Genomic DNA, 12993 nt, shown 5'->3' with positions numbered 1-12993 from the left:
AATTAGTGAAATTTAAAAAAAAATATATGGTCTTAAAAGAAACTTATTGTCTTTTCAATCAGGTAGAACATGCATGCAATTAATCCTACTAATATGCAATCTATCCCATTCTAAAGAAGAAGAAATTGGTGTTAGGGGGAAAAGAATTACCTCCGGAAGTCAGGTACTGACCGACCTCCCCACACTTAAGGCTTTGCACCGTCCTCGGTGCCATCTGTCAGGAACAATGGTGGGCTGGTGGTAGTATCTCCACAGCTGGGACCGTCATGGCTCCTTGTGCTGGTAAAGGAAGTGGAGTCCGGAGTGCCTGGGTCCTCGTCAGGTCTGTGGTTGCCTGTGAGTAGCTCCTTGAGGTATTTGAAACGGCACTGGTTACGGCACTCTCGGAGCTTTGCTTTCTTGTCTTGTTAGTCCAACCGCTTCAGTATTTGATGCAGCAGCTGACTAGTAAATGATGGAGGAACTGCAGCATCCTCTGTGGACTGACTGGTAGTGGCAAGTGGTGGCCTGAGATATCTCCCGTTAGGGACGTACTGATCATCCCGTGGAAGTATGGCTTTGGTGTCTCCAGCTCTGTAGGAGACTCCGGCTGCTAAGACAAGATCAAAGACCAAGGCGGGGAAAGGTAGGTTGCCCGCAATTTGCACGTGTCCCATAACATTCTAGATATGTCTCGGTAAATTTAGAGGCTAGTCTGTGAGGATGCAGCATAGTAGAACGGCCATGTCTGCGGTGAAGGAAGACTCATGAGTGCTCGGAAAGATGTAATGGGACATAATCTGCGCCCATACGTGAGCCTCTAAGGTAAGTGCGGAAGCCAAAATTCCCTTAGGACGGGAACGATGGTATCCAAAGATCCATTTGCTGCCAGGTTGAGTGATAACTCTGAGAACAGCGTCCCAGTCAAAGTTGTACGCCTGGCGCTTGAGAGCGGCTTCTTGAAAAGTGTCCAATCCTTTCGGAGCAGGGGGAAGATCTAAGGCTCGTTGAATGGCCGCTTCTGTAATGGGGACTTGCTTTTGACGTATATAAACAGACTGTAGAGTCGGCAGGTGGAAGTTGGAATAGAACTCAACTACCCAAGAAAGATTGAACCTGTCATGGCTGTCTCTGTAGGAATCCCCAATGTCTTTGTGCAATTTGCAGCTCAACAAAGTTGGCAATGCGAGGCGGAAGGATAAAAAGGTGTTTGTTGTTGTAATTCCGAACTGCCAGAATAGGAAACATCTACTCACAGTAGCGATTTGGAAATCGTGCAGTGTCCTTTGCTGGGAAGGCTCTCTCCTTTTCATCAACCTTTATAATCCTTTTAATTCTTTTTGTTGAGGGCTTGACTGCAGTTGAAGAAGGCTCTGCCACTAATGCTCTTTTTGTTCCTTTCCTTGCTGTGGATTTGGGGGTAGCTTTCTCTTTCCCTTTCTTGGTGGCCATCCTGACAGAAAACGAGGAAAGTCATTAGCATACAAGGGTTATAGCAAGGAAAAGAATAGGAAAGGTGGTAATCAATGCAAACATGTAAATACACTAAATATTGGACATATAGAATGGAACAAAATAAAGATTGCAATCATAGAGAAGAAAAACACACAAGAATAAAATTTTATGGTTAAATAATGTAACCATAAAATTAAGCTCAAAATCTCACAGGTTGTGTGTTCTTTGGCTCAAAAACCATGTTCCAAATACAACTTCAAACAAATTTAACACGAAAAATTTTGATTTTAAATTAGTGAAATTTTTTCAAAAATAAGGTCTTAAAAAGAAATTTATTATTTCTCAACCAAGTAGAATATGCATAAAATCAAACAAATATGCAATTAAACATGCAAATGCAACAATGAACTAACAAATAAAATAAAACATTGGTGTTGAGAAGAGAATAGCTAACCCGTGGAGATCGGTATCAACCTCCCCATACTTAAAGATTACACCGTCCTTGGTGCATGCTGAGATGTGCAGGTGGACGGGTGGTTCCAACTGGCGCCTTTCTCCAAAGATCGTGCAGATGGACTTGTCTGTCTCCTCATGTAAACGTCTTCCAGTTCGCTTCCGAGTGGCCATCCTGAAAGAAAAAGGAAAGAAAAGTAACCCAGGAATAAAAATAAGAAAATAAATAAAGTATGGGTGGGTTAATGCCAATTGATAAGGGTCTCATTTACATGGAAGCTTCAACATGTAAGTGATAAAACAGTAGAAGCGCATGGCAAATCAAGAGTGCAAAAATTTGCAACATAGGGGAAGAGTGTGGGTAATGAAAGACAATATAAATTCATGTCAATGCAAAATTAATACAAGTATCATAAAAGATTAACATTGATTTAAATAATATTACCCAACAGTGTAAAACAAGTCACTGAGCACCAAAATAACACCAGAAAAGACACAACAGTTGAATATGAACAAGTAACACCGATGGAAAAATAATAAATTTAGAAAAGAAAAGACAAATATGCACAAAATTAAAATGCAATGAATGAAATATGCAAATAAATTAAGAAAAATAGAATGAAGGTGAAAAAGAATGAGAAGTGAAAGAAATAAAGTAAGAAAGAAAGAGGAAAAGATAGAAGAAATTAGGATTAGAAAAGAAAAAAATAAGATAATTGGCGCTGATCTGGATAAGTTGTGTGGCGCAGGTGACGTGAGCGCATGGGGCACGCGGTCACGTGGGTCGCGCTTTGATGAAGTGACACGAACGCGTGTGGCACGCGGACGCGTGACTCGATTTGTGCTGGTGGCGCGAGTGCAACCTCGCGTTCGCACAACTCTCTGTTTAAATGCATTTTGCCCAAAAATCTGGGTGACGCGGTTGCGTGGTTGACGCGATCGCGTGGATGGCCTAAATTTGAAAATGGCGCGGACGCGTGGGGCACGCGTACGCGTGGTAGGGCTTGTGCTTCTAGCACGAGTCCAGCCCAATTCTAGCTCAACTTTCGGCCATACACCCTTTTTACGTCGATTTCAGGGCACGCGTTCGCGTGGGTGACGCGGACGCGTGGGAGGCATTTTCCCACATGACGCGGACGCGTCGGCGACGCGGTCGCGTGGATCAATTTGTGCCAAAGGCACGCCTCCAGGCTCCAGCCACGCTCTCGCGTGACTCTATGTTCAATTTGTTTTCTTCCCAACGCACCTATGATGCGGACGCGTCGCGTGCGATTTTTTTTTTGTAGTATGCATAATGCAATGCTAATATGAATGCTATGCATGATTCCAGGTTCAATAAAAATTCAAAAATAGACTAAAATTTAAACTGAAAAAAGAACGATCATACCATGGTGGGTTGTTTCCCACCTAGCACTTTTAGTTAAAGTCCTTAAGTTGGACATTTGATGAGCTTCCTGTCATGGTGGCTTATGCTTGTACTGATCCCGGAATCTCCACCAGTGTTTGGAATGCCAGCATCCTCCGGGGTCCCAAACAAGGTACGTAAAGCCCTTAGGTGAGTTCAAGAAGGCTTCAAGGCTCCCGGAGTGTTGAATGTCAGAATAGATTCCAGGATCCCAAATTCTACTTTTACACCCATCTTTGTCTTGATCTGCATTTTTCCAGCCGGGTGGTGAGTAGTATGAATTCTCACTGCAGTGACCAAACAGCTTCCGAGATCCTTTCAATTGAGCTTGACACCAATCATTGCACCTCAAATTGAAGTGTGAAACCTTATTGAATCTTGCATACCAACTCTGAGTGCGAGTCAATTCCCTTTTACTCTTAAAGCCGCAGAGAGCTCTAAACTGGCCATCTGTTTCAAGTAAACCATATTTAAGTGGAAAAGTAAAGATAAAAGCTAAGGATTTTACCCACTTGAGGTTTGTATTGGGTGGTAATGGCCTTGGGATAGGTGTTTCTAGTGGCTCTGCAAGCTCTACTCCCTTGCAGTCTTCAGTAAATTCCTCCACTTCTTTGCAAACCTTTTCCATTCCAGCCATGTCCTGGTCAAAGTCTTCCATATCTTCCTCATCACTTGAGTCATAATTAGGAGCGAGGTTGAGAAAAGTCGACCTCTGTATCATCTTCATATTCACTTAGGGAAAATTCTTCTGTCTCAAAGAATTCACTTGCGGATGCAAGTTCATTACTAGGAGGACTTGACTGGTGACTATCATCATCAAGAAAACATGCGTCTTGGGTTACTCCGTCCAGTTCTTCATAAGATACTTGCATTGGAGGCTGTGCACTATCTTCTTTAGCATTAATTGTAACGTCTTCGATGGAATTCTCCACAATTCTGGATTCCTGCGGAGGTTCAGCATCTCCTAAATCTTCAACCAACTCTTCTTCTTCTACAATGACAGCGTCCTCTACTTGTTCCAGTACGAAGTTATACTCTATGCTGTCCACTGGAGCTTCTCGTGTCTTCTTCACAATACATTCTTCATTAGATTCTCCACATGAAGCCATGGGAGTCTGTTGAGTGTCCAAACGTCTGAAAGATAATTGATTTATTGCTTGCTCCAGTTGATGAAGGGTTGCATTGAATTGGTTTACTCTTCGAAGCGAACCTGTGATTCTTGGCTTGATGGATATGGACATGGTGTGTAGGAGAGTGGTGGTTCTTGGGAGTAATTGGATTGGCGTTGGTGCGGATAAGGATCATGTGGTAGTGAATGGTGAAAAGAAGCTTGTGAGTATGGTGGTTCAAAGTTATGTCGAGAGGATGGTCTCTGAGCACAGGGTGGGGCTTGTTGGTAGTTACAAGGCGATCCACCAAATCTATCAGTTGGGCATGCATTGTAAAATGGTCTTTGTCCATGATATCTAGGAGGATGTTATTGCCTAAAGGGGTGATCAGATCCTCGTGGCTTCATCCATCTTTGATTGCTTAGACCTTAATGCATAGTCCAGTTATAGCTTCCATTCCTTGCAACAAAATTAGAACCAAACTCAAAGCGAGAGGGATGAGAATTCATAATAGCTATCAGAAATAAGAGGGAAGAGAGAAAACAAATAAACAAGTAAAAGAAAAATATTTACAATAACCAATAATAAGGCACACGTTTGCAATTCCCCGGCAACGGCGCCATTTTGAAGAACTCAAGACTGATGGTTTAGAAGTTATAGTAAACTCTCGTTGTAAGTATAGTTACTAAACCAAGCAATCAACCTTTCTTACAAACGTTTTGGTTGTCACAAGTAACAAACCCCTAAATAAATTGATAACCAAAGTATTTAAACCTCTGGTCGTCTTCTCAAGGAATTGCAGGGAGGTATGTTCTTATTATTGGTTATGAAGATTGTAAATCGGGGTTTTAAAAATGAGGAACAAGTAATTTAAATTGCAATTAAAATAAGTAAAAGACTGTAAAATAAATAAATAAATGTAAAACACACTTTTGGCAAGGTGTGAGAAATTGGAAGTCCTATCCTAGTTATCCTTATCAATGATGATGAAAATTGAATCTTAATTCCACTTAGTTAACCTCTACTGGTGCAAAGGAAGGTCAAGTGACTAATTAGTTTGATCTTCAAATCCTAGTTAATTCCTAGAAAAAGATTGGGATTATTGAAGTTCAAGCTAATTAGCAAAGATAACAATTATCGATCACGTTGAGTCTAATAACTCCTGAGTTACTGATTTCCTAACCAAGACCAAAAGGAGAAAAGTAAATCTACTGGAATAAAAATGTCTTCAGATTGGAAGCAATAGTAACATAAATAAAGGGGAGCAATAATAAACCGAAATACCTCAAATAACATTAATTCAAAGCAGTCAAATCTAACATGAAAAAGTTCATAAGCCAAATAGGCAACATAAGTAATACAAACATCAAAATATCTGAAAGTAAAAGAGAAATAAAAAGTAAAAGGAATATTGAATCTATGATGAAGAAGAAAAATTGGGAGTTGAAATAATAAAAATTCCTAATTTCTAAAAATCCTAATCCTAATCCTAAAAGAGAGGAGAGAACCTCTCTCACTAAAAACTACATCTAAAATTACAAATTATGAGCTGATGATTATGAATGAATGGATTCATCCACTTTATAGCCTCTAATATGTATTTTCTGGGCCACAAACTGAGTCGAAAACAGCGCAAAAATCGCTGGAGAAGAAATTCGCCACGCTGATTTTCGTCACTGCGACGCGTCCGCGTGGAGCACGCGTTCGCATCGCCTATCTGTACAGCCACTATGGCAAATTATAGATCAATTGAAGCCCCAGACGTTAGCTTTCCAACGCAAGTGGAACCGCATCATTTGGACCTCTGTAGCTCAAGTTATGATCATTTTAGTGCGAGAGGGTCAGGCTGACAGCTTTGCAGTTCCTTCAACTTCTTGTATTCCTTCTACTTTTGCATGCTTCCTTTCCATCCTCCAAGCCATTCCTACCCTGTAATCTCTGAAAACACTTAACACACATATTAAGGTATCTAATAGTAATAAGAGAGGATTGAAGTTAGTAATTTAAAGATCAAAGAAGCATGTTTTCAATCATAGCACAAAATCAGGAAGGAAAACGTAAAACATGCGAATAGTATGAATAAGTGGGTGAAGAATTGATAAAAACCACTCAATTGAGCACAAGATAAACTATGAAATAGTGGTTTATCAAGGCGTAAACTATGTAGCCGCCGGTGAAGGTGGTGGATGGCATGAAGGTGCCATCAAGAACGTTGCGCCACTACCACAATTGTTCTCCGTCACCACCATTACCACAGAGAGAGATGGAGACCCAGAACGATAGAAGAGAGAGAAAGATAGAATGAGAGAGAGACCACGAAAGGGAGATCACATTACGATGAGAAAGAGAGGGGTGGAGGCCACGGAAGAGCGAGGCGGCAGAGGGTGACACAGCTGCTGCCATCGTTGTTGGAGGAATTCACTGACGAGCTGCTCCCTTCCCATCTGTTGTTGGTGTTTGTTGATCATTGTCTCAGATTCGGTCTCAGATTCAGCCTCTATTGTAACACCCTAATTTTTAACACGTCATGATCGTACTAAAAGTGAGGCATTACTGACCCGTTTTTCGTATTTACTATTTAATACTGAGCCTTTAGTTCGATTTCGCGTTTCAATTTTTAGCAAAAAGCCGAAAAGTTTTGTTTCTATTAATTAAAATCATATATCAAAGATCTCCAAGTAATACTAGTCACATAGTTATTAATAATAATAAATATCATACAAAAGAATTCAAATGAAACTCAGATACAACTCCTATCCCTCTGTATAAAATAAAATCTTAACTAACAAAGGCGAGGGAATTCTAGGAAAGAGACTCAACACATAAACTTAACTCAAATAAGACTAATAATTGCCCACAGCTTCAAACTGAGTCTTCGAACCTGTGTCACTGAAAGGGTGAAAGATTTTGGGGTGAGAACAAACCACGCGTTCTCAATAGGGAATGAGAATGCTGTAAGAGTAATGAAATAAAATGCAAATAATTAACTTTACTCAATAAAACTATATTTTTATCAAATTTTTGAAAATATTTTTTACTATTACTTTATATAATTAATTACCTTCTTTAAATTTTTCGAACTTAAGACAAATCTCAATCACAACCTCAGTTCTCAGTCATCTCAATACACAAACTAATAGCACAGGAAACAGATCAACACACAAATAAATAGCAATAAGATAAACAGTACAATCACAGAGAGACAAGATAAGCAAACACAATCAAAAGCAAATGTGCAAACAATGATGATGCATGTCTAGTCCTATCACAGGTAATGAGCTCATTTCTCGACGCAATCCGACTCGCAAGTCAGATAACGCATTCCAGCGGCATAACCTCTACAAGTTTTTACTTCTTGCAGACGCTGATTCTCTAGCTGAAGTATGCCGAACATGACCTCTGCAAGTACTTGCAGGCGCTGATTCTCCAGCTGAAGCATGTGCCACTTTCTCCTAGAAGCCATTCCATACACATGGGCATCTCCGCATAATCATTCACACATAAAGCCTACGCTCTCCAGTGAGCGTTACGTACCGCCGTCCTCACTGAACCGTCTTTATTGTGTCAAGTGAGCGTTATGTATCGCCGTCCTCACTAGACACTTCGCATTAAGGCCAAACAACACTCAATATCTTTTCAGTCACTGTTCTCTGCTCTTCTGTGACAGAGATTTCTTTACTTAATAAACCGAATTCAAGTCATTTTTATTTAAAACCAACACCTCTCTTTATAACCTTTCCAAACCTCCGAAACCACTTTACTTACAACAAGTTCTTCTTTCATACAAAAACCAGTTCTTTCTTAACCATGATTTTCCCAACCTAACTTCAAAACTATTTCAGATTTAAACCTCTTTAAAACAATCATTTATTAAGTAAATCTCACGGCAGGGTCTCGACACTTTAGGAAGGACGACAGTCAAACTCAAAACATAAAGTCTTTCTTAATAAATCAAACCCAAACATAAATCTTTTCTTAATAAATCAAAAGCCAAATAATACAATTTTTCAAGTCCAACCTTTTTCTAAATATTTCAAACAAAGTCTTAAGTTTTATGATAAAATTTCGACAGCATCTCTCTTAAAACTCGGACTTTGCCACCCTTTTTGGGTCCCAACCGAACCATTCTCAACCTCTTTTCAAACATTTCCAAAATCAGAAATTATTTTCAAATCTCAATTCAATACCAACAAATCAAACCGACTTTCCAACTCAACAATCAGAATTCTCAGCATTCCTAAACAATCAAGAAATCAAATACATATTCATCACATTTAGTCACAAATGCAATTCAAACTTATCATTTAGTCATTCTAAACAATCATAAATTATTTGCAAATATCCACTGTACTTCTATGACATTCATAAATTAAAAACAGTTAATTTCAACATGAAATTTCCTACCTTCGTACGAAATCAGAATCAATGAAAATTTTGGGGAAGCTTTTTAACCGAGTTGCTGAAAAAAAAAATATCTGAAATCGTCTGTGTCTCTTAAAACTCCAATTAATCAAATTTAAAGAGAAAAAGAATTACGTCACCGTCAATTTATACCGAATAAAAATAACATCAATATATAAAAAAAAGGATACAAATATTTTTATTAGATTAAATTTTTTATTAGAATTACGAATCTCAAAAATTCGAAGTTGGACGAAAAGAGTTATAATTTTCTTTCATGCAAGCTTCGGTCTCTCTCCCCCTATTTCCTTTCTTCTGGGTCGGTGGTAATAAGAGAGAAATGAAGAATGATAATAGGTAATTAATGAAACAAGGGAATTGGTGTCACATTATATATATATATATATATATATAAATAAACAAGCCACGTTTTGGCTTTTCTTTCCTGATTCCTGCAATGGGCCAAATGGATAAGGAACTTAGTTAATAATAATAATAATAATAATAATAATAATAATAATAATAATAATAATAATAATAATAATAAATTTTATTTTATTTATTAAAATAATTTTTAATAAATAATTCAAACTAATAAAATAAATCATAATTAATTTAAACTTTAATAATTATAAAATTAATTTAATTATTCTTAGTAAATTAATTTTTAAAAATAAAAAATTTTAACTAATAAAATAAATTATAACTTATTTATATTTATATTTTTAAAAATGTGAATTGTTATATTTATTTTGCTTCGATTTGTGTTTGTCTTTTTTTTCTGTTTCCTTCTATTTTTACTTCATTTTGCTTCTGCCTTTACTTTATTTTATTTTTACTTCATTTTACTTTTCTTTTTGTTTTTGAATTGATTTTACTTGTGTTAAAAAAAATTTATTATACTAAAAAATTCTGATTAAATATTTTGCTGTAACTAACTAATTATGTTAAGGCAAAAATTCTGCTTTTAATCATATTAAAAATTGATTATGACAAATTTTTTAGTTCTGGATCTGTGGGTAATGTTGGAGGGCAGTGTGGATGGAAGAAAAAGGGGAATGAAAGAGGTTGGCGGCGAGGTGTTCGACAAAATGCCACTGAGAGGGATGGGTTGAATGGAGGTGACTTCGAAGATTAGTCTTTGGATTTCCAAAGAACGGAAAAATAGGGAACAAGGTAGTTCCTCTAAGTGAAGACATGGGTAAATTAATAAATTTATATTTCAAAAACGTTTTTTTTAACGTTAACGATTAATAAAGATATAATTATAAAATTTAATATTTATAAGAATCTAATTAAAAAAAATATATAAAGATCTAATGAAAAATTCGATAAAATTATAGTCATCGACAAAATAATTAAATCTAAAATTTATTAGTGATAATTTTATTAGTTTTGTCAATCAAAGTTTATTTTTTTTTGTATATCAAAGTTTATTTTTATAGATATTAAATTAGTTTTCATTTATTATAGTTAGTTTTGTACGTGACAAACATTTTTGTGGACAATAATAATTATTTAATCATAAAATTTCATAAAAAAAACTTCTCAACGATTTTTTGTTACGTTAAAAAAAATAAACCTTTTCTGATGTTAAATATACTATGGGCTTAAGACTAAAATATATATAGTATAGGCTTTAGACTAAGAGAAACCCACCGTAGGTTTCGTTTTTGGTCAGCAGGTGTTTTTATTTTATGTCATACACCGTCTCGAAACTTACACTAGAGAATGTCAAGCCCAAAAAGAAAGACCAAACAGGAATTTCTGGTTGAAAAAAAAAAAACTTGTGATCTCATAGATATAATTTCTTACCAAAAAAAAGTTACTGTGAAACGTAATGCTTAAAAAACCAAGTAAAAGTTTAAAAATATTTATGTGTTATTTTAATAATAACATGTGTACACTAAAATCAGCCACCAAAATAAAATACACATTAAAATATAAAATATATGTTAAAAATAAATTATATTACACATGTATTTAAATTTTATACACAAAATAAATGATAGCTAATTTTAACTAATAATTTTAGTGTGTAAATAATATTTTTATTTTACTCATTATTAATATATAAAATTACAGAAAAACGCTAATATTTGTTGGTGGCAATTGAAAATGGGTCCTTTTTTAGAAAAAAGAAATTATATGTGTAGTGTGTAACTTTTAAATTATGAACTATATTTATATACATACTTTTTTTTATATCTATTATATATTATTAATTTTACAATTAAAATGTGTTATATATTATTTTTTTATTATAATTAAAATTAAATTTTTTTTTTAAATTAAAAAGTTCTTCCCTCTTTCTTTTTCCTTTTTTGTCTCTCAAGCTCTTTTACTTACTCTATTTCTTTTATATATCATTATCAATGACTAATTACAAATTTCGAAAACAAAATGTATAATATAGTATTCTCTAATTACATTCAAGTTAAATTAAAGCTAAAATTGAAATTTTGAAATTGAAATATAGCTATATTATATATTATATATTATATATTATATATTAATAACTAATTTAATAATCAAAATGTGTCGCATAATACTTTCTTATTAAAATTGAGAGAAAATATTTTCCTCTAAAATTAATAAGCTCCCTTTCTACATTCTCTTATCTAACTCTCTTCCTTTTTCTATTTCTCTCTACGCTTCCCAGTCTATATATCATTTTTATTTATATTTTATATTAGTTGTTTGACAAATCAAAATACCAACAAACTATAACTCAAATGTTATAATCTCTCCATACCCACTTAGAACATTAGAGGTATCTGTCACCAAATATTTTTTCATTACAGTAAAAATAAAAATTTTTCTTTCAAAATTAGCAAACTTCCTCTCTTATTCTTCTTCTTTATTTTTCTCTCTCTTTTCTCTCATTTTCTATTTTTCTTACCCTTCAATTCTATAAAAAAAATAAAATTAACAAAATAATATACTTAAAATAAAAATAATAATAATAATAATGATAATAATTATATTATTATTATTTGCATATTTTTTATTTAGTTTTAAATTTTTACTACTTATCTTTCTAATCTATATTTTTACTTATCTTCTTTCAAATATTTATTACATATAATTTGAAAAAAAAATACTAATATTATGACTAAAAGTTAGAATTAGATTCAATTATTTAAAAAAATATTTTGAGTTAATTTTATAACTATCAATATAAATTTTTTTATGTTAATATTTAATTATATTTTTATATACATAAAAAATATATTATTTTTAAATAATAAACATAAAAATTAATTATTTATATTTGTGTAACAGACTTTACACCTAATTAAATATAAAAGTATACATATTAAATTCTTTCAAATTTTAGATAATAAATATTAAAGTTTCATTATTAGTAAAAAGTTAAACTCTTTCACATAAAAATAATAACTAAAACTTTTATTATTTAATTTTTTTATTTACGGAGATCCTAATCTTTTTAGCCGACGAAAACTTTTGTCTAATAATTTGATTCTATAAATTTTTTGTGTCATAATCTATAATATCAGAACAATACAAGCCGACACAATTTTAAAAGATTTATATTCCTATATATTACGGTAAAAAAATATTAGTTATTCTGTATATATTATTACCAAAATCGTGGGGCTATAACAGGGGCTACCGATTTATACCCGCAATTCTTGGATCGGGGCCCCTCTAAACATGAAAAGCCACAAGTAAGTAGCCTGTTTTTATATATCCAGGTTCCATTCGGTTTCCTAGTATGTATATATATGCTGCTACTTTCCATTCAACTTTTTATAGAGTAAGACTGAGAGGGCCTATCTAAGTGCATATAGTGATTCCTCACCGGGGCCAAGAGTTAATTGTGTCCAACCATGCATTGACCTATTTTGAAAAAAATCATTCTCACATTTTGCTGAGATCATCTTGGTCCATGCATTTTTACTTTCTATTTTATTTAACACCGTTTTTTTTTTTTGTGTACTCTACAACCGCATGAGAATTACTTAGAAGTTCGTTTATATATATAAGAGAAAAAAGAAAAAAAAAGCACAATAATAATAACGATGCATGGGTACTTAAGTAATTAAGCTATAGCTAGAGCCGAATTAGGGATTGGGGTTGTTGGTGTTAGAATGCGATGGAGAATTATTGAGCAGTGGAAAATGTAGCATAGAAAAAGACCGCTGAAAAGATCATTAGTTACGTCCT

Source organism: Arachis hypogaea, chromosome 8 (assembly GCF_003086295.3).
Source record: "Arachis hypogaea cultivar Tifrunner chromosome 8, arahy.Tifrunner.gnm2.J5K5, whole genome shotgun sequence".
In the NCBI taxonomy this organism is placed as follows: Eukaryota; Viridiplantae; Streptophyta; class Magnoliopsida; order Fabales; family Fabaceae; genus Arachis; species Arachis hypogaea.
Note: the sequence above shows the minus strand (reverse complement) of the source record.